Raw genomic sequence first — 19,087 nt, 5'->3', positions numbered from 1 at the left:
CTGCCCAGCCCTGGGGAGAGTCCCGGTTCCCCAGGCTTCAGCGGGAGGGGGCCGCCTTCTGCAGGGGAGAGCATGCGTTGCTGACCCTCCGGCAGACGTCTTTCCCGCTGCCTCCGTGGAAGAGGTCCCAGGGCTGGCAGGAGGCACTGGAGGGGAGGAGACCCCATGCAGAAGTGCACAAAGGTCCCCACCTTGGTTCTCTCTCCTGCACCGAGGCTGAAACTCGTGATTTTGTGAGTTGGTTTCCATGCACGTCACCCTCCTCCCCCCCGGAAGAAAGTCCAGGGCCCCCCTTGTCTGTCCTGTGTGTCCGTGTGTCTTAGGGCCTGGGGCACACGCGGCTGCTGAGGGCCCTGTGCCAGGCACTGTCCTCGACTTGTTTAAGAAAGTAAAGTGTGGGGGAGCTCGGGTGGCGCAGTCGGTTAAAGGTCTGACTCTAGACTTTGGTTCAAGATCAAGTCCCATGTGGGGCTCTGTGCTCGGCACAGGGTCTGCTTGAGATTCTCTCCCTCTGCCTCGGCCCCTCTCCCTGCTCTCACTGCCTCTGTCTCTCTCTCAAAGAAGTAAAGTAATGAAACCTTCGAGAACGTTTTCCTCATCCAGCCTCCCTGCAGACCTCAGTCCCGTCGTCTTCGCTCCCGCTTCCTGCGCGCGTTCCCCGGCCCCGGCACCCACTCGCCCCCTTTCTGCCCCCGTGGACTTGTGCAGCCTGGACATCTCACAGACACGAAATCCCGCAGTGTCCGTCTTTGGGGACTGCGCCGTTCCCTCAGCCCGCTCTTGCCAGGGTCCATCTGTGGTCTGTGTCCTGACACGTAGCAGCACCCCGTTGCCTTCCACGGCAGAACGATGCCCTGTCGTATGGGACCGTCCCGTTGTGGTCGTGCCTGCGGCTGTGGACGGACGCATCGGTTCTGCTTTTCCGGTTTTTCAAATCAGCATATGAGTGTTCATGTGGGCGTATGTGTTCGTGGATCTTGGCTGTTTACGCAGAAGTGGGAATGCCGGGTCACGGGCTGACCTGGTATTGTACCTTCTGAGGACCTGCCAGACTGTTCCCCACAGTGGGTGGGCCAGAAGATGCACCTTCTGGGGCTCCCCTTCCCACGCCTCCTCACCAGTTGGTGCTGTTATCTGTCTGGTCCAGTGTGGTCATCCTGGAGGGTGTGAGGTGGCATCTCCCTCTCCTCTGTGTAATCTGCATTTCTTCCCTGACGAATGTTCTGAGCACCTTCTCGTGGGCTTGCCGGCCATTTGTATACCTCACTTGGTGAAAGGTCTTTTCAGATCTTTTGCTCACTTTTAATTGTTTTTTGGGGGGGCTCCTTTTATTATGTAGTTCTGATAATTCTTTAGGTACGAATTTCTTATCTGGTGGACAGTATGATGATAACTATCCCGTTCTCTGGGTTGTTTTCTTTGTTTTGTTGATAGTGTTCTTAAAGGATGGAAATTTTACTTTTTGACAGAAAGCATCTGTTCTTTGTTACTTATTGTTTTAGTGTCACATCTAAGAAGGATTTGCCTAACCTGAAGTCCTAATGATTTATGCCTGCATTTTCTCCTAAGAGTTTTATGCTATTTACTCTTATATTTAGGTGTATGATGCATTTTGCCTTTTTTAAAAAATGATTTTATTTATTTGAGAGAGAGAGACAGAGGGTGAGAGAGAACACGAGCAGGGGGACGGGCAGAGGGAGAAGCAGACCCCCACGGAGCAGGGAGCCCGATGCGGGGCTCGATCCCAGGACCCTGAGATCATGACCTGAGCCAAAGGCAGATGCTTAACTGACTAAGCCACCCAGGCACCCCTGAAATTATTTACTTAATTTCATTTTCAAATAGTTTGATTATTAGTGTGTAGATATACAATTCATTTTTTATATATTGATCATATATTCTATAATCTTGCTGATCATGTTTGTTCTAATTTTTTAGTAGATTCTTTAGGATTTTCTGTATATAAGATTATGTCATCTACAAATAGCAAAAATTTTATTTCTTTCTCTCTAATCGAATCTGGGTGCTTTTCTTTCATTGTAGTGATTAATTGCCTCGCCTGGAAACTCCATCCAGCACAATGTTGAGTACAAGTGGCGAGAAAGGACATCAGTGTCTTGCTCCTGGTCTGAGGAGGAAGCGTCTAGTCTTTCAACATTACTTATGACATCAGCTGTGGGTGTCTTGTAGATGCTGAAGATCAGGTTGGGGAAAGTCACTTGTGTTGTTAGTTTGTTGAGCATTTTATCATGAAGCAGGGCAGGATTTTGCCGACTGCTTTTTCTACATCTGTTGAGATGCTCAGCTCCCTTTTGCCCCTTATTCTGTTAATATGGGGAGTTGCATTAATTGAGTTTTAGATGTCATACCAATTTTGGATTCTTGGGATCAATCCCACTTAGTCATGACTTATAATGCTTTTCATCTACTCCTGGATTCAGTTTGCTAGTATTTTGTTCAGTGTTTCGCATTCATATGCACAAGAGATATCGATCTGTAGCATTCTTCTGATGGTGTTGTGGTAATATTGACCTCATAAAATGAACTGGAAAGTGTTCTCTTCTACTTTTTGGGAATGTTTGTGATAAACTGGTATTTAATCCTTCCTTAAAGGTTTGGTAGAATTAACCAGTAAAGCCATCAGGGCCTGGTGCTTTCTGTCTGTGTGTGTGTGTGTCTTTAATTCAGTCTTTTCTTGTTATAGGTATGTTTCTTCCTAAGTCACATTTGCTACTTTGTGTCTCCCTGGAATCTGTCCCATTTCTGTGTGCCTTGTCCACAGGGTTGCCTTAACCTCCTTTGTTTCTGTCTGGTCGGTGGAAATGTCCTCCTTTTAATTTCTGAGTCTGGCAATTTGATTATTTCCCCCCTTTTTTCTCCTTTTTAAGTCTAGCTGAAAATTTACCAGTTTCATCAGCTTCTCAAAGAAACTGACTGTGGCTTCGTTGGTTTTCTCTTCTCTTACTTTCATTTCACCTTTTTATTCCTTCCTCTGTGGCTTGTTTTAGTTCATTGTCCTTGTCCAGTTTCATCATCATGGACATGAGCTCTTTGCTCTTTTGATTACAGATATTTACAACTGAAAATCTTCTAAGGACTGTTTTGCTCTATCTCTTAAGTTCTGCTATATTTTGTTTTCTTTGTCCACACATTTTAGATATTTTCTAGTTTCTTTCTTTTTTTTTTTTTTTTTTTCCTTCTTAGTATTTTCCAGTTTCCCCGGGTTGTGGTCTCTGACCCATTGGTCATTTAGACATGTGTTGTTCAATTTTCACACATTTGTACATTTCTAAATTTTTTCTTCTCTTATTGACTTGTAATTTTAGTCTCTTTTGGCTGGAGAATGTTCTTTCTGTGATTTCAGTCCTTTTTACATTCACGGAGTCTTTTTTGATGGCTTAACATGCGGTCCATCCTCGAAAATGTTCCATGTGCACTTGAGAAGAATGTGTGTTCCGCTGTCCTGGGGTGAAGCATCCTGCAGGGGTCTATTTGGTTGCCCTAGACTCTTAGCATCCAACAGTAAGTCAGAGACACACATATTCCTGCGTGGAGGGCCAGCATTCGAGACAGAGGAAACAAACACTGAGTAGGGGAGATGATGCAGGAACCCCTGTGCTGTCCAGGAGAGAAGGAGTGCTTGCTTCTGGGGAGCTGGTGGGAGGGGTGGTTGCACTTTTCAGTAGGGTGGTCAGGGTGGGCCTCCTGGAGGAGGTGGCTCCCTGAGAAAAGACTTAAGGGACATGAAGGAAGCAGCACATGATAAGTAGGGAATTTAATGGAAATTGCTGTGAAAACACTATTTTGCACTTAATACTTTAAATTGCAATAAAATATGCATAACACAAAATTTGCTATCTTAACCATTTTTTAAGCTGTGCCATTCAGTGGTTTTAAGCACATTTACATTGTTGTGCAATTCCACCCCCTGCATCTGTCTCCAGAACTTCCATCTTCCCAAACTGAAACTCTGTCGTGAGAGTTAAACATTAACTCCCTTCCTCCAGCCCCAGCGGCCCCCATGGTGCTGTCTGTCTCTGAGAGTCTGACTCCTCTAGGGACCTCGTGTGAGTGGAATCCTGCTACGTTTGTCCTCGTGTCTGGCTTATTTAACTCAGCATTGTGTCCTCCAGGTCCATGTGTGTTGTGGCAGGTGTCAGAAAGTGCTTCCTTTTTGAGGCTGAGTAATAGCCCACCGGGTGGACGGATCATGTCCTGTGTATCTGCTTCTCTGTGGACGGATGCGCAGGTGCCGTAAACACCGCTGCCGTGAGCATGGTGTGCAAGTTCCAGTTCAAGTCCCTGCTTTCAAAAAGCACGTTTCACTCAGGGAAATACAACTCAAAACCACAGAGGGATGCCCCCTCACACCGGTTGGAATGGGGAGCATGAACAAGTTGGGAAACGACAGGTGTTGGTGAGGATGCGGAGAAAAGAGAACCCTCCTGCACTGCTGGTGGGAATGCAAGCTGGGGCAGCCACTCCGGAAAACAACATGGATGTTCCTCAGAAAGTTGGAAATAGAGCTGCCCTACGACCCAGCAATCGCACTACTGGGTATTTACCCTAAAGATACAAATGTGTTGGTCCAAAGGGGCACGTGCACCCGAATGTTTACAGTGGTGATGGCCTCAACAGATAAACTATGGAGAGGGCCCAAATGTCCATTGACAGGTGAACAGATAAAGAAGATGTGGTCTGTATTATGCAATGGAATATTACGCAGCCATCAAAAGAATGGAATCTTCCCATTTACAACAATGTGGATGGAACTCGAGGGTGTTACGGTCCGTGAAATAAGTCAACCAGAGAAAGACAATTATCGCATGATTTCACTGACAAGTGGAATTTAAGAAACAAAACAGAGGGCCACAGGGGAAGGGAGGGGAGAATAAAGCGAGCCGAAATGTGAGAGGGAGACAAATCATCACAGGGAACGAACTGAGGGCTGCTGGTGCGGGCCGGGGTGACTGGGGCCGGGCATGAAGGACGGCGCGTGACATCACGGGCAGGGCGTGCGATGTGCAACTGATGAACCCTGAGCTCTGCCTTTGAAACTAGTCATACACCGTATGTCAACTAAGTGAATTGAAATAAAAAGTACTTTAAAAAGACTCATTTTAAAGCAAACACCAACGCCAGGCCCACCTGGTCTTGGGATTCCCAAACTGAGACCATCCTGCCCGCTTGCTTTACGTAGCAGAAAGAAGGAGGTCTGGGGACCACGCAGGGGTGACCGCCGTAGGTCAGAGAAGTTGTGGCCTCTGACTCCTCTCCTGGCCAGTGTTGCCATCCCCCAGGAGGACAGGCGCTCCTTCTGGGGAACCTGGTGCCTCGGCTGTGCGGGTTCAGCGGGGTTTAGGGCTGGACTGAGGATGGAATGTTTCCCGCAGACCGGAGCGCGTTACCTAACCGGGTGCTTTCTGACCGATTGCCTCACGGCCCGAGACGTGGGCCGGCTGAGCCGTGTGCTGTTTGCCCGTCTGATGAGCTGCCAATGTCTGGGCGTGTTTGCTGGTCCAGCGGGACCCAGGGCGGCCCGGGCAGGGGGAAGGGGGACGGTAGGTGGCCTTCCTCAGTGGCATGTGATTCGTAGCTACTAGTAGCTATTCATAGTCCCGTCTCCTCTGAGCTCTCCGCGCGTGCATTTTCTCTGCTGTGTAATATTCCACGGAACGCCAAACCTGGCAAGTCCGAGGCTGTTTTCTGTTTCTCTTTCAGCCCGTGCTGCAGGGACGGGCTCATCCAGGGCAGCTCTTCCAGGGTCCGCGGCCTGGGGGACGGGGGTCCCGCTTTCCCGGATATCCCCCGCTTGCTCTCCAAGGGGCTGGGCCACGCTGCGGTCCCACCCTCGTGGCCTGAGAGCCTCAAGTCCTCACGGAGGTCACGGCCAGCCGCCGGGCTGGACCTGATGGGCGGGGCTGGGCTTTCCGTCTTTTTGCTTTTCCTTGGATCCACCCGGTCCATGTCCCGAATCTCCCAAGTTCCGTTTCCTTCACGTAGGGTTGTTCGTCTGCTTTTTGCTCATTTGTGGACACTCTTTGCGTAGACTGGATACACCCTCCATTCGGTCTGGCCTGTGTGTTCCCTCCGTGCAGACGGCTTTACCCTTGGCTGTGGTCCGGGTCCCTTTCTTTCTCGCGTGTGTTCTCTCCTCCAGCCCCTCCCCGCCTCCTGCGAGCTCTTCTACCCTCAGCACGTTTTGCTTTTCATTTGTTTTTCTTGTTGTGATCCCTCCGTGTCTTTCCCCAGGTGTGACCTGCCCCAGCCCGCTGACGTTGTCCCCCACCCCTTGTCATGGGTGCTGCTCCCTAGATTGTTTGGAGACTGGTTTCAGGCTCCCCCTTCTCTCCCGCTGGTGTCCTGACCCTGGCTCTAAGTTGCTTGCTGGGTTCACAGTTGCCTTCAGAGCAGCTTGGATCCTTGGCGGGATGCCCGCCTTCAGAGCCCGTAGCTACGTTGCGAAGTACTCATTCTGTGGTCAAGAGAAGGGCACTGCTGTGACGAGGGGTCGGCCACGCTCGGCACGGGGTCCTGGGCAGCAGGTGGCGAGTGGACCTGCTGCGTGGTCCGTGTGGGGTGCTGTCTGATCTTCAGCGTCTGGGACTCATGTGTCCCCTGATGACGGGACCCAGGCTCACCCCCAGCAGTCCCGTCTCTAACTGTGCCACGGAGTGTGGCAGCCGCAGGCCTCGCGTGCCCACCAAGCACTTGACACGTGGCCAGTGCCACACGTGGAAATCGTAACATGTCGCGTGTGTGGGCTTAAACAAAATATATTATGAATGTTGATTTCAACGGTTTCTTTCACTTTGATTTTAGAAACGTGGCCACCCTTTAAAGTGACATTCGGGGCCCGAGTTACACGGCTGTTGGACAGCAGTGGTTTGTAGCATTCCTTGATGGGGGTGAAATCAGCTTCCTTATTTCTTGTCCCCTGCCCGCCAGGCCCCCCTGCCTCATGGGCTCCCCAGCCCCCCGTCTGGTTCTCAGGTAGCGCCCCCTTTCCTGCAGATGACTCTCCTGTGGTTTAGCAGCCAAGAGTCTTCAGTGCAGGCGAGAAGGGGGGCGTGAGAACCTCCGTCCTCCACCCCGGAGCATGGCTCAGCGCCGCTCCCAGCCCCGACAGGGCAGAGGGTCTGGAATGTTTGTGCCCAGAGGCTCGGAAGGCTGGGCAATGCTGGGCCTGAGGAAGGCCCAGAGCCCCGGCTGGTGTCCTAGTGGGTCTCATGCCGGACCCCAGGCCCCCGCAGCCCAGCGGCTTGCACCCCCCCCGGCTGAAAGAGTTTCGGGGCTTTTACTCTCTTAAAGAATTAGGTTCTTACCCCAAGTCTGGGAATCGTGGTAGTTGTATTTAACACTCATTGCTGGCCCGAGAATTCCAGGCAGCTTTCTGCCCCGCGCTGGGGCACCCATGCTGGGGTGTCCTCGCTGCCCTGCGGCCATCGGGACGGGTGGCCGCCTGAACTCCTCGGCTGCATGGTCCGTGTCCTGGGGAGGGGTTAGTGCTTTCCCTGGAGAAAGGAAATGCCTCTGAGCTAATGGGCCATCTGGATGGATACGTGGTGGTCCACCTTTTAAGGCAAAGATGATCCTTTATAAAGATTACCTCGTGACATCCTAATAAATAAAGTCTCATTAAGCATTTTCTATGAACAGTGCCGTCCCATTGAATGAACTCTGTGTTTGTAGCAGCTTCAGTAATCAGTTCATTTTATTTCTTGGTGTGCATTATGTCCCCAAGACTTATTAACCGTACATGTGGACGCTTGTGCCTCTGGACCCCTTTCCCCCACTTTGCCCACCGCCCAACCCCGGCCCCTGGCAACCATCAGGCCGCTATCTGGGTCTGTGAATTAGGTTTGGTATTTTGTTTAGATCTCTCAGGTGAGCTAGACAAGTTTCCTGACCTGAGACTAGACAAAGCAACGCCCACCTAGTAAGGACCGATTTGATCGAGGGCTGTGTCGGTACCTAACCTTTGCTGTATAACCAGCCTCTGTAGGCCTTGGGGTAAAACTGTTTCAGGGCCGGATGGTAAATATTTGACACTTAGACATCGTTGAGTCTCTCTTCCACTTTGTCTTTGTAACACAAAAGCAGTCAAAGGCAGTAGGTACGTAAATGTGCATGACTGTGCTCCAATAAAACTTTATTTACAAAAACAAGCTGTGGGCCAGGCAGTCATTTGTTGGTCCCTGATTTATCTCACGAGTCTGCAAGTTGGTCATTTGAGCAGGGCTCAGCTGGACCGTTCCTGGGAGCTGCCGAGTCCACCTGTGGTCAGGCCTCCCTCCGTGGCTGTTGGTCTCTTTCAGCAGCCTAGCCCCGCTGGATCTCCCATTGGCCGCGGGGCTCCCAGGGCACCGGGAGAGGCCAGGAGCTGAGCGCTCCCGCATCACATTTCTGTGGTGCTTTGCCCTTGCTGACTTGGCCAAAGCGAGCAGAATGACCAAACCCGGGGTGCCTGGGAGAAGACTTTGCCGGATGGAAGGGCCCGGGAGGAGGAGCACGTTGGCCGGGAGGGAACCCCGGTGCGTGTCTGCGAGCCTGCGCTGTCCCTCCCTGCCGCTCCTTTGTTCCTGCCCTCGGATCACAGAAGGCTCCCGTGCACCCCGCAGCGTTGCCAGGTCGGGTTTCTGGCTTTGACTGGTCACGGTGCAGGTGCGATTAATATTTCAGCATGGCTCCTGAGTAATTTTACACGGTAACCGTGAGTAAGCCGACGTGACCGCCCTGTCATCTGGTGAGGGCTGGAGGCACGGGAGATGCTACAACACTCTGTGAACGCGCTGGAGGCGTGTGTGGTCCCCGGCCCACGGCCACCCTCGTGCTCCATCCTGCTCTCCCAACAAGGGATTTTGCTCAGAGGGAGACGAGAAGGCGGGGCAGGAGGAGGCAGAAGGGACATTCGGGGGCCCTCCCTTGGATCCTGGCTGCGACCCAGGCCTCGATTTGCTTATCAGAGGAGCAGGCAATCAGATAAAGTCCGGTTTCTGCCAGCTGCGCTTTCCCTACCATGTCGACCACAGGGAGATGTCCGCCCACCCTGGCCACTTCCTGCCGGTGGTGGGAAGTCTCCTTCAGGAGGCCAGTGGGGTCGGAAGTGGGAGATTTTTCTCCTCTGTCCCCACCCCCAAAAGGTTGGCTTCCTGCCCTGGTTCCAGCTGCCCCAGCCCCGGACTCCAGGAAGTGGATTCTAGACCTTTGTGAGCTGTTGGGCATCAGCGGTCGTGGAGGGAAACGTCCCGTGACCAGTTACCCATCGCACGTGCCCGTCCCCTGTCCCACGTTGTGTCCCCTCCCCCGGCCCCCGGCAGCCCCCGCTCAGCTTTCCACCCGTGTGGTTGTGCCCGTTATGAACATCCGTGTCTGTGGCGTGGGACGCAAGATCGTTTGTGCGGCTTCTCTCGTGGCAGCGGGTGGGCCGGCGTCCACCCCCCACAGCATGGGTCCGGCCCCTTCCATTGTAGGGCCGCGTCCCGTTGCCTTGTGCCGATGGCCCACACTTTGCTTTCCATTCGTCTGCTGATGGACTTTTGGTGGCTTCGACCTCGTGGCTGCCGTGGACGCGCCGCTGTGAGCCTGTGGGCACGGGCTTCTGTTTGAACACCGGCTTCCACGGGGGGACCCGCAGACTCCCCACTCCGGAAGGAGCTGCTGCCTAGGTTCTTCCAGCTGCATTTTGAGCCAACAGGAGGGCGTTGATGTTTCCCTGTTTTGTGGGGGTCCCGTGTGGGGCCCTGGGCTCACTCATGTAATCCCCCCACTCCCGGGGTGGCATCGATATTGCTACCTTTCCAGCATTAGCAGGAGCACGGGCAGCCAGCGGGCGGTGCCGTCAGGTGGACCGACTGCAGAAACCGTGACCTTACTTACAGTGCCTTCCAGAAGAGGCCCGCAGGGCTGGGCCAGGCTGGGTCAGCCCAGGGTGCATGGGCAGTGTTGGCTTGCTGGGGCCCCCGGGCTGCGCCTCGAGCCCCCACCTCTGGCCCGGGACACAGGAGCCGCTCTCTGTCCGGGACATTTCCTTAGGGCCACAGAGCTCCTTCAGAACGCTGCACAATTACGATTTCAATCTCCCTGGAAATGATGAGCACTTCTAAAAATAGACGCAGACGGCACAAGGCTAACATTTTTAAATAGTTCAATAATTTACTTATTCTCTGCGGGGCACAGGGAGGATCACTCCAAAATGGATGCTTTTAAAATTTCCTAGAGCCCGGTGCATGCTTTCATGTTTCCAGCGGCGTACCGGGATGCATCCCGTTAGACCGAACGGTTCCCGCTTTCAGCGTACGACACACGGTCCCTTTTCTAGTCTCAGGATGGCGCCGCTGTGACCAGGATCAATTTTGGAGCATTTCGTCCCCTCAAAACAAACCCCGTGCCCATTAGCCGTGGCTCCCCATTCGCCTCCCAGTCCACAGCGCTTGCAACACAGGGTCCTTTCTGACTCGCTGCTGCTTTCTCTGGGCGTCGTGTGCATGTGAGCACTGCGGCGTGGGCCCAGGCTTCGTGCCCTCGCACGGCTGAGCGGTGTTCGCTGCGCGCTGGGACGACCCTTTATGCGTCCTCCATCAGCCGGTGCACATCTGTGCTACTCTTTGCTTATTATAAACAGCGCCGCTGTGAACGCGGGTGCGGACGTGTGGTTTTTGTCGGGCTCTGGCATAGCCCGGGAGTGGGATTTCATGTCCTGGGTCACGTGGTAGCTCTCTGACTGCTTCCTGTTCCGTTTTCCACGTGTGCTTTTAAAAATAATAAACCTTTTCCATTTTAAAGAACCGCAGCTCTGAAAACTAACACAGAGGTTGTTAAAACGCCTGCAACCCCCTGGACCTGTAGCCCCCTTTATCCCCAGCAGCCAAATCCTGCAAAACCGCACTGCCTTCCTGTGACCCGGGTGCTGGCAACCGTGTGGCGGAGACTGTGTGTTTCCATCCGCACCAGAGCATCCCTTGTGTCTGCCCCAAGCTCCCCGCCCAGGCGGCCGCTGATCTGTTCTCCATCTCTGCCATTTTGTCGTTGAGACAGTTGTGCAACATGGAATCTCATAGCACACAACCTTTCGGGACCGGCTGTCGTTCCTGGGCGTAGCTGCAGACACTGCCGTGCATGTCCCCGTCCTCTTCTGCTGAGTGTGTGTGTTTCATGGTCCGGACGCATCAGCGCCTGTAACCGCTCAGCCCTTGCGGGAGCGTCTCAGTTGTTGCCAGTTTTTGGCTGTCGTGAATAAAGCTGCCGCAAATGTTGGTGTGTAGGTTTTTGGGTGAGCACACACCTTCATTTCTCTAGGGCGCAAACCCTGGGTGGTGTGATTGTGGCACAGTTGGATTGAAGAAGCCGCCGCATTTTTCCCTGAAAGCCCGCACCGTTCGCTATCCCCAGCAGCAGTCTGGTTTTCTGTTCTTTCACCAGCGTCTGGTGTTAGTTTAGCCGTTTGGGCAGGTGTGGGGTGATGCCGCGCTGCTCGGACGTTCCGTTACTGGTGATGGGGTTGAGCGTCTTTCCCGTGGCCCTCAGCCGTCCGGCTCTGGTCCTTCGTGAAGCGTCTCTTTCCGTCGTCTGCTCATGCTTTAACCGAACTGTTAGTTTTGGGCGTTCTTTTCCCTATAGCCTCTAGTCCTTGGTCAGCTACACGGTTTGTGAGTATTTTCTCCGGGTCTGCGGTTTGTGTTTTTCTCCTTGTAACCAACAAGAGCTCTGTCCAGTTTATCCAATTTTTCTGAGCATGGTTTTGTTCCCGACATCCAGCCAGAGAACTGCTTGCCCTGTCCTACACCCTGAAGATTGTCCTCCTCTGAGAAAATGTTGTTTTCCCGAAAGCTTGATAGTTTCACATTTTACACTTACATCTCTGATCCATTTTGAGTACATTTCTGTATAACTAAGGAGATGGTCATCATTTTGCCTATTGATGTCCATTTGCTTGACCGCTCTCCGTGCGAAGGCTGTCCTTCCTCCGCTGAATTGCTGCTAGACCTTTGTCCAGGATCTGCTGGGCTGTTTGTGGGCCTGTAGCTGGGCTCTCCGTTGAGGTCCGCTGATCCGCTTGCCTGTCCCTCCACAAGAGCCACACAGTGCAGTCACTGTCACCGCATAGTAAGTCTTGAAATTAGGCAGACGGACTCCTCTCACTTTATTCCTTTCCGAGTTTATTGTACTCATTTTTGTTCCTTTGCCATTCCGTATGTTTTAGAATAATACTGCCTATATCTGCAAAAAGCTTGCTGAGTTTTCGTGTGGAATTGCATTCTACCTGTTTGTTGATTTGGGAAGTGTGACGTCTTGACTGCGTTGAGTTGTCCAGACCATGAATGTGGGATGTCTGTTCTTCAGATCTCTCTCATGTCTTTCCCCGGTGTTGTGTAGATTTCAGCAGACAAGAATTGTACAGGTTTGCTTAGATTTACACCTCAGGGTTTCATTAGTTTTGAGCAATTATAGGTGGTGTTGTATTTTAAATTTTGGTGTCCATCACTGGCATATGGGCATACAGTTGACATTTATATTTGACCTTGTATTTTGGGACTTCATTCAACTCCCTTATTCTTCTAAGAGGTTTTTCTTCATAGGTTTCCGGGGATTTTCTACAACCGTGTCATCTGAAAGTGTGGACAGTTTTGTTCCTTTCTTCCTACTCTGTTTGCTTTTTATTTCTTTTCCTTGTATTATTGCATTTGATAGAACATCTACCACTAAGTTTAATGAGTGATGAGCACAGACTTCTTTGCTTTTGCAGATAGCACTTTATCAAATTAAGAAGGTTCTCCTCCTCCTGTTTTGGGGAGAGTCTTTGTCATAGATGGTTGTTGGATTTTGCATATGCTTATTCTATGTTGATTGATATGATTGTGTGGTTTTCTTTAGCCTATTGAAATAGTGTATTATATAGATTTTTTTTTAAAGGAGGTATTTATTTATTTTGGAATGAGTGAGCAAGAGAAAGAGAGAGTGTGTGTGTTTGTGTGTGTATGAGTTGGGGGAGGGACGAAAAGAGAGAATATTCAAGCAGATTCCCTGCTGAGCAGGGAGCCCAATGCAGGGTTGTTCTCAGGACCCTGAGATCATGACCTGAGCCAAAATCAAGAGTTGGATGTTCAACCGACAGCTATCCAGGCATCCCGTAGAGTGATTCTTCAAAAAAAAAATATTGAACTGCCTTTGCATTGAGCCAACCTTGCATTCCTGGAATAAACCCCAAGTGGTCATGGTATATAATTCTCTTCCTTTATTGCTAAATTCTATTTGATAAAATTTTAATATTTTTATACCTATTTCTGCATTTTTTGTGGGTCATTTGTGTATTTTAAGAATTCCACTGGGATTTCCCTGTAATTGTTTTTGACCTTTCCATGGCTTTCTAAGGGATTGCTCTAAGCATTATATTCAGTATATAGAATTTTACCACCATCGACTGGGATACCAGTTGAGTGAAATATACAAACCTTACTTCCTTTTATGTCTTTTTACCTTCCCCCACTTATGACATAATTGTCTTAAATATTTCCTCTACATGCATTTAGAACCAAATCTGAGTGCATTGTAATTTTTGCTTCAACTGTTAACCATAATTTACAAAATTTGAGAGAAGGAGAGCCTGTTGTATTTATTCATATTCTTGCTTCCCATGTTCTTTTTTTCTTCCCAGTGTTCTAAGATTCCTTCTTTTATTGTTTCCTTTCTGTTTAAAGAGCTTTCTTTAGCCTTTTTTTCGGGGGGGGGGGTAGATCTACTAATGGCAAATTCTCTTGGTTTCCTTTCGTCCAAGAATATCTTGATTTTTTTTTGTTTATTCTTACAAGATATTTTTGCTGGATATAGAATTCTAGACTAACAGTTCTTTTTTTTCATTACTCCAAATATATTACATGTGGTCTCCATAGTCTCCGATGAGAAATAACACGATTACTCCAGTTAATTTCCCACTGTTCAAAAGGTATTTTTTTTTCTGCCTACTTTCAAGAGTTTTCTTTGTTATTAGTTTTCAGGAGTTTAATTATCTTGGTGCCTCTTGGTGTGACTTTCCTTGGACTTACTCTGTTTGGGACTTGTTAAACTTTCTTGAATCTGTAGGCTTATGTCTTTTGCCAAATTTGGGATGTTTTCAAATATTACGTTTTGGAGTACTTTTTCAGACATCCCCCACCCTTCTCTTTTTCTGGGACTCTGATGAGGTTATAGGTGTGCTGGTCCCTGAGGCTCTGTTTGTTTTTATTTCTTAGTCTGTTTTCTCCCTTGTGCAATTCAGGTAACATCTGTTGGTCTGTCTTCCAGTTCCTGGGTTATTTCTGTCCCTGCTGTTGAGTCATTCCACTGAGGTGCTTTTTGAGTTACCACATTTTTCATGCCTAACATTTCTACTTGGTTCTTACTTATCTCCACTTTTTTGCTGAGACTTGATGTTTTGTTTTTTTTTTAATGAAACTTTGTTTTTCATATGTTTCCAGCATGTCCATAATTGGCTTTTCATTAAAAAGAGATTTTACTTATTTTTTTGAGAGAGAGAGAGAGAGAGGGAGAGAGTGAGCATGTGCCAGCAGGAGCGGAGGGGGAGAGGCAAAAGGAGAAGCAGACTCCCTGCTGAGCAGGGAGCCCAATGCAGGACTCTCTCCCAGGACCCCGGGATCATGACCCGAGCCGAAGGCAGACGCTTATCTGACTGAGCCACTCAGATGTCTCCATGATTGCTTATTGAAGCTTTCTTATTGTGACTGCTTCAAACTCTTCATTGGGTAATTGTAACATCTCTGTCACCTCAGTGTCAGCAGCCATTGGATGTCCTTGTCCCGTTAGAGATCTTCCTGGTTCTTGGGGTGATGAATGATTTTCAGTGGAGGTGTGCACGTTTCCTATGATGACATGTGACTGTGAGTCTTCGTAAGCCTCCACTTCAGCTGGCATTCTCTGCCACGGCTCTCCTGGGGGAGGAGGGGTGCTCCCCTGCCACTGCCAGGTGGACACAGGTCTGGTTCCCCAGGGAGCCTCTGTAGTTACTTCAGTGGGAAGGCTCCTTGTTGCCAGTGGGGTTGGGGGCTCCTTGTCTCTATGCAGTCCCCACCACTACCATGGTGGGGTGGCCTCATTTCTGTTGGTGATGAAGGAAGTCCTGACGTTCTGTGAGCTCTTTCCTGACACCAGTGCAATGGGCTGGGGGAGGGGTGCCTTGTTCCTGCCCCGTGGGTGTGGAAACCCAGGCTCCCTGCACTGTCTGCACCCTACAGTCAAATGTGAGGAGGGTTTGTTACCATGTGGTGGGGAAGAAAGTCCCAGCTCCTTTTTTTGGCTTCTTGGACACCACCTCAGTGGGGGCTTGGGGGTGCCTGTTACAGCCACACAAGTTGCAAGTCTGGGCTCCCCCCAGCCTTTACTGCTGTGGGTCCAGGTGGGCACCAGTTTTCCTGGGGTGCCTGTTGAGTGGTCATTGTCTAAACCCATTGTCTCATTACGTTGCCATTCTCCTGGTCCCTTTGCTAGAAGAGTCACTTGTGGTGGCGTTCTGTCCACTTCTGGTGTGTGTGGGTTTCCAGCTCTCCAGCTCCACGTCTGGGATGGATGAGGCAAAACCCCACCCCAGAGACCAGTACCTTGCCAGGCTTCCTCCTTCTCTTACCCTTTCAGAGTCTCATGTTTGTTTTCTCTACAATATCCCGGTGTTTTAATTGCTCTTTGTGAGAGGAATTGGGAGAAGTACATCCACACTACCTTTCTGGAAGCAGAAGTACAGCCCTTGGTTTTTGGCTCAGAGATATCAGGATGCACTTGGCATTTTAACATTCTGCCTCTTGATGGCTTCTGTCTGACTGCGTCCTGGTCTTCCTGTCTCACCCAGCTCTGGAAGCCCCTCCAGTCTCTGCACCTCAGCCTGCTGGAGCACACACAGCTCCTAGTCTAAGAAGGTTTTCTGCAGGGTCCGGTCTGCCAACACCTCTGGTGAGTTCAAGCATTTCCTCCTTGTCCTTTTCTCCTGCTAGCCAGTCACCCCTTCATGGTGTGGTCTGCCTCTCACCCCTTCTGCACAAGGGCTGGAGGATGGTCAGTTCTCTGTGGTCGGGCCCCTGGTTTTTTGTTAGGATGGGGAGAGGGTGGATGGAATTGTCCTCAAGGCGGGGGAAACAAAGCTGTCCCTGATCACCAGCTGATGTGACCTCAAGGGGACTTAACAGGACCGTAGCTCGAGGCCCCAGCCCTGCCTTTTCCTGTTGCCATGCTCGTGCTAGAGCCAGCCTGTGTGGCTAAGGGTCGATGGTGGGTCAGGGGCTGCTCTGAATGTCCCTACCCCATTTTTGCATGGACCGGGGGGACACCTTTTTGTGCCTGGGGGCAGGGAACGATGGAATTTCTGCAGTTGAGGCATGCCATTAGCTCACTGTCTAGTGCCCAGCGCCTTTACTGAGCAGCTACTGTACGCTCTGCCACATTGTCTCATGTGCACCCTGTGGTTAAAGACAGGCATTTGCTGAGTGCTGCCTGCTTGCGGATCTTACTTTGATCCACTGCACAAAGATAGCGAGTTCATTGCCGCTCTTGGGAGGAGGTGGGTACCTGGCAGGTACACACCTTGCTCACAGGTGTGTGGGCACAGAGTGGCTGAAGCTAGCCCATGCTAAGCACACACGGGGTCCTCTGCCTGACCCCGCAGCTGGGGCCCATCAGGGAAGGTGTGCGAGGTCCAAAGCCTTCTGGGCAGCATTTCTCCAGCCTGGATTTTAGAGTCCCCACCCCTGTGATGGTGGTCACTGCCACACAAGGGGAAGGAAGGAGGAAAGAGCTGGTCTGGGTCTCTCATGAAGGCTAGAGGTGAATCCCCAGAGGTAGTTGGCCACGTCCAGGATACAGGGCAACTGGTCACAGAGAGACTGGCCCAAAAAGAGCATCCCAGGGCCTCTTGGCCGGGGGCAGGGTGGATGGAGGCCCTGGTGGATGTGGATGGAGGGGGCTTTCCCTCCCTGGGATGCTGTGGGCCAGGCAGTACTGTGCCCCAGGCTGGTGCCTGAGTGGGGACAGAGTCATCAGTCAGGCCAAGGTTCCTCGAGTCAACTTTTCTTCCCTTTCAGCTGCCTGTCCTGCGTCCCTGCGTGCCCCGGTTCTGCCTTACCGGGAAGCCACAGAGGGATCCCTGCTCCTCCGTGACCTCCCAATGTCATATGGGGTAGAGGGGGTCTCTGGCGCTTCTTATGGTCGTCGTGGGTGATGATGCGGGACGGTGGACGGGCATTGCTAGTGATGCTCGGTGCTCCAGAGTTCACTCCAGGATCAGGGGCCTGGGCTTGGGGTCCGAGTCAGGGCTCAGCAAACCCTGGTTCCCACACCCAATCCTGCCCACCGTCTGCTTTTGTCCATGTGGTTTTTTTATGGTGTTAAATTACCCACGACGTAAGCTGGACCACTTAGCGGTGTTTAAATGCACCGCTCAGGGGCATTAAGTGGATTCAGATTTGGTGCAGTCGTCCCCACTGTGAGTCTCCAGAACTTTCCATCTTCCCAAACAGAAATTCTGTCCCCATGAGACACTAGGCGGCCCCCCCACCGCTGGCCCCAGGACCCCTCATCCATTCTCTGTCCCTGTGGATCTGGAGATTCTAGGGAGTTCGTGTGAGTGTGGAATCCTGCAGTATTTGTGCCTTTGTTCTGCCTTATTTCACTCAGCATCACTTCCCCCAAATCTGTCCACGCTGGGGCAGGTGTCAGCGTGTCCCTCCATGTTTGGGACAAGGGATAGTCCGGTGTGTGGATGGACCATGTCTTGCCTGTCTGCTCATCTGTCTGTCTGTGGATACTCGGGTCGCTTTCTCCCACCTTTGTGCTGTTGTGAAGAATGCTGCTAGTGGAGTGGATGTCCAGATACCTGCCCAGGTCCCTGCTTTCCATTCTTCGGAGATGTGCCGGTAAGTGGGCCTGAGGGTCACGTGTGTACTCGGCCTCGCTTTAGAGGCTCGCCGACTGCTGTCCAGGGCAGCCGCCTCATTTTACCTTCCCAGGAGCCATGCACGAGGGTCCTGATTTCTCCACATCCTCTCCACTGTGGTTTATTTGTTTGTTTGTTTGTCATTTTGCTCCTAGCGGTCCTCATGGGTGCAAAGTGGTATCTCACGTGGTTTAGATTTGCGTTTCCCTGATGACCAGGGATGCTGGCGTCCTTTCGTGGGCGTCGTCTCCATCCCTGTATTTTCTTCAGAGAAATACTCATTCCAGTCCTTTGTCCATTTTGCAGGGGGTTTGTTTGATTTCTGTTATTACGTTACAGGAGGTCTTTATGTACTAGGCGTACTAATCCCTTACAGGAGGTCTTTATGTACTAGGCGTACTAATCCCTTGCAGGACATGATTTACACATCGTTTTCCCCAGTCATCAGGTTGCCTTTTGTAAATAAAGTTTATTGTCACACAGCCACATCTGGTCCTTTACAAGTCATCCTGGGCTGTTCCTACGCCCCAGCAGCATCCTGGGTGTGACAGACCGTGTAGTTTGCAGAGCTGAAAATATATCCTAGCTGGGTCTTTACAGAAACCCTTGCCAGCCCCACTCTACGTGATCTGGGCTTCGCGATGCTGATGGGAGGCTGTGACCACCTCATTCTCCACAGATCCCAGGAACATGCCCAGCGTGGTGATGTCCGGTGGCCTCCTGGTCTGAAGCCCACAGATTCGTGGTTAAGGGATGTTGGCTTGCTTTCATCAGTGTCAGGCACTGATCCTGGATGGGGGCCTCCTTCCTCCTGGGGTGCCGGATAGGGGGGCATTTAGGCTCAGTGTCCACTGACATGGGAAGAGCCAGGCTCGTGATGTGCAGCTGGGTTGGCAGTAAAGCAGTGCTGGTTCCAGGCTGGTCTGCAGGGTTATTGGCTTTTCACAAGACTCTTGGTCCCCAAAGGGTCAGGGAGTGCAGGGGCCATGGTGCCCTGTGCTGAGCAGAGCAGTGCTTCCTGACGGGGGAAGGACAGGCAAATGTGCTGGACCCTGCGGCCCCCTACCCATCTCTGGGCACCATGGATTCAGTCTAAGAAATTTCAGGAATAGCTTTATTGAGATGTCATTCACACCACCCTATGGTTCCCCTGTGCACGGAGAGTTCCCTTCAGTT

General features: G+C 51.2%; 1 protein-coding gene across 4 annotated transcripts in view; it reads left to right on the top strand.

Annotated features, from left to right (window-relative positions):
* Positions 1 to 19,087, top strand: part of SHANK2 (SH3 and multiple ankyrin repeat domains 2) — a 453,117-nt gene that overhangs the window by 9,718 nt on the left and 424,312 nt on the right. For 2 of the 4 annotated variants that reach the window (XM_059150583.1, XM_059150584.1), the window contains exon 2: positions 15,836 to 15,936. The exons of the other annotated variants lie outside the window; for them this stretch is intronic. The gene's annotated coding sequence lies outside the window, so the exon portion shown is untranslated. The remainder of the gene's footprint in view (positions 1 to 15,835; positions 15,937 to 19,087) is intronic. 4 annotated transcript variants of the gene reach the window in all.

This window comes from Mustela lutreola, chromosome 1 (genome assembly GCF_030435805.1).
Source record: "Mustela lutreola isolate mMusLut2 chromosome 1, mMusLut2.pri, whole genome shotgun sequence".
NCBI classification, from domain to species: domain Eukaryota; kingdom Metazoa; phylum Chordata; class Mammalia; order Carnivora; family Mustelidae; genus Mustela; species Mustela lutreola.
The sequence above is the reverse complement of the archived record's forward strand: the minus strand, read 5'-3'. Positions and strand labels throughout refer to the sequence as shown.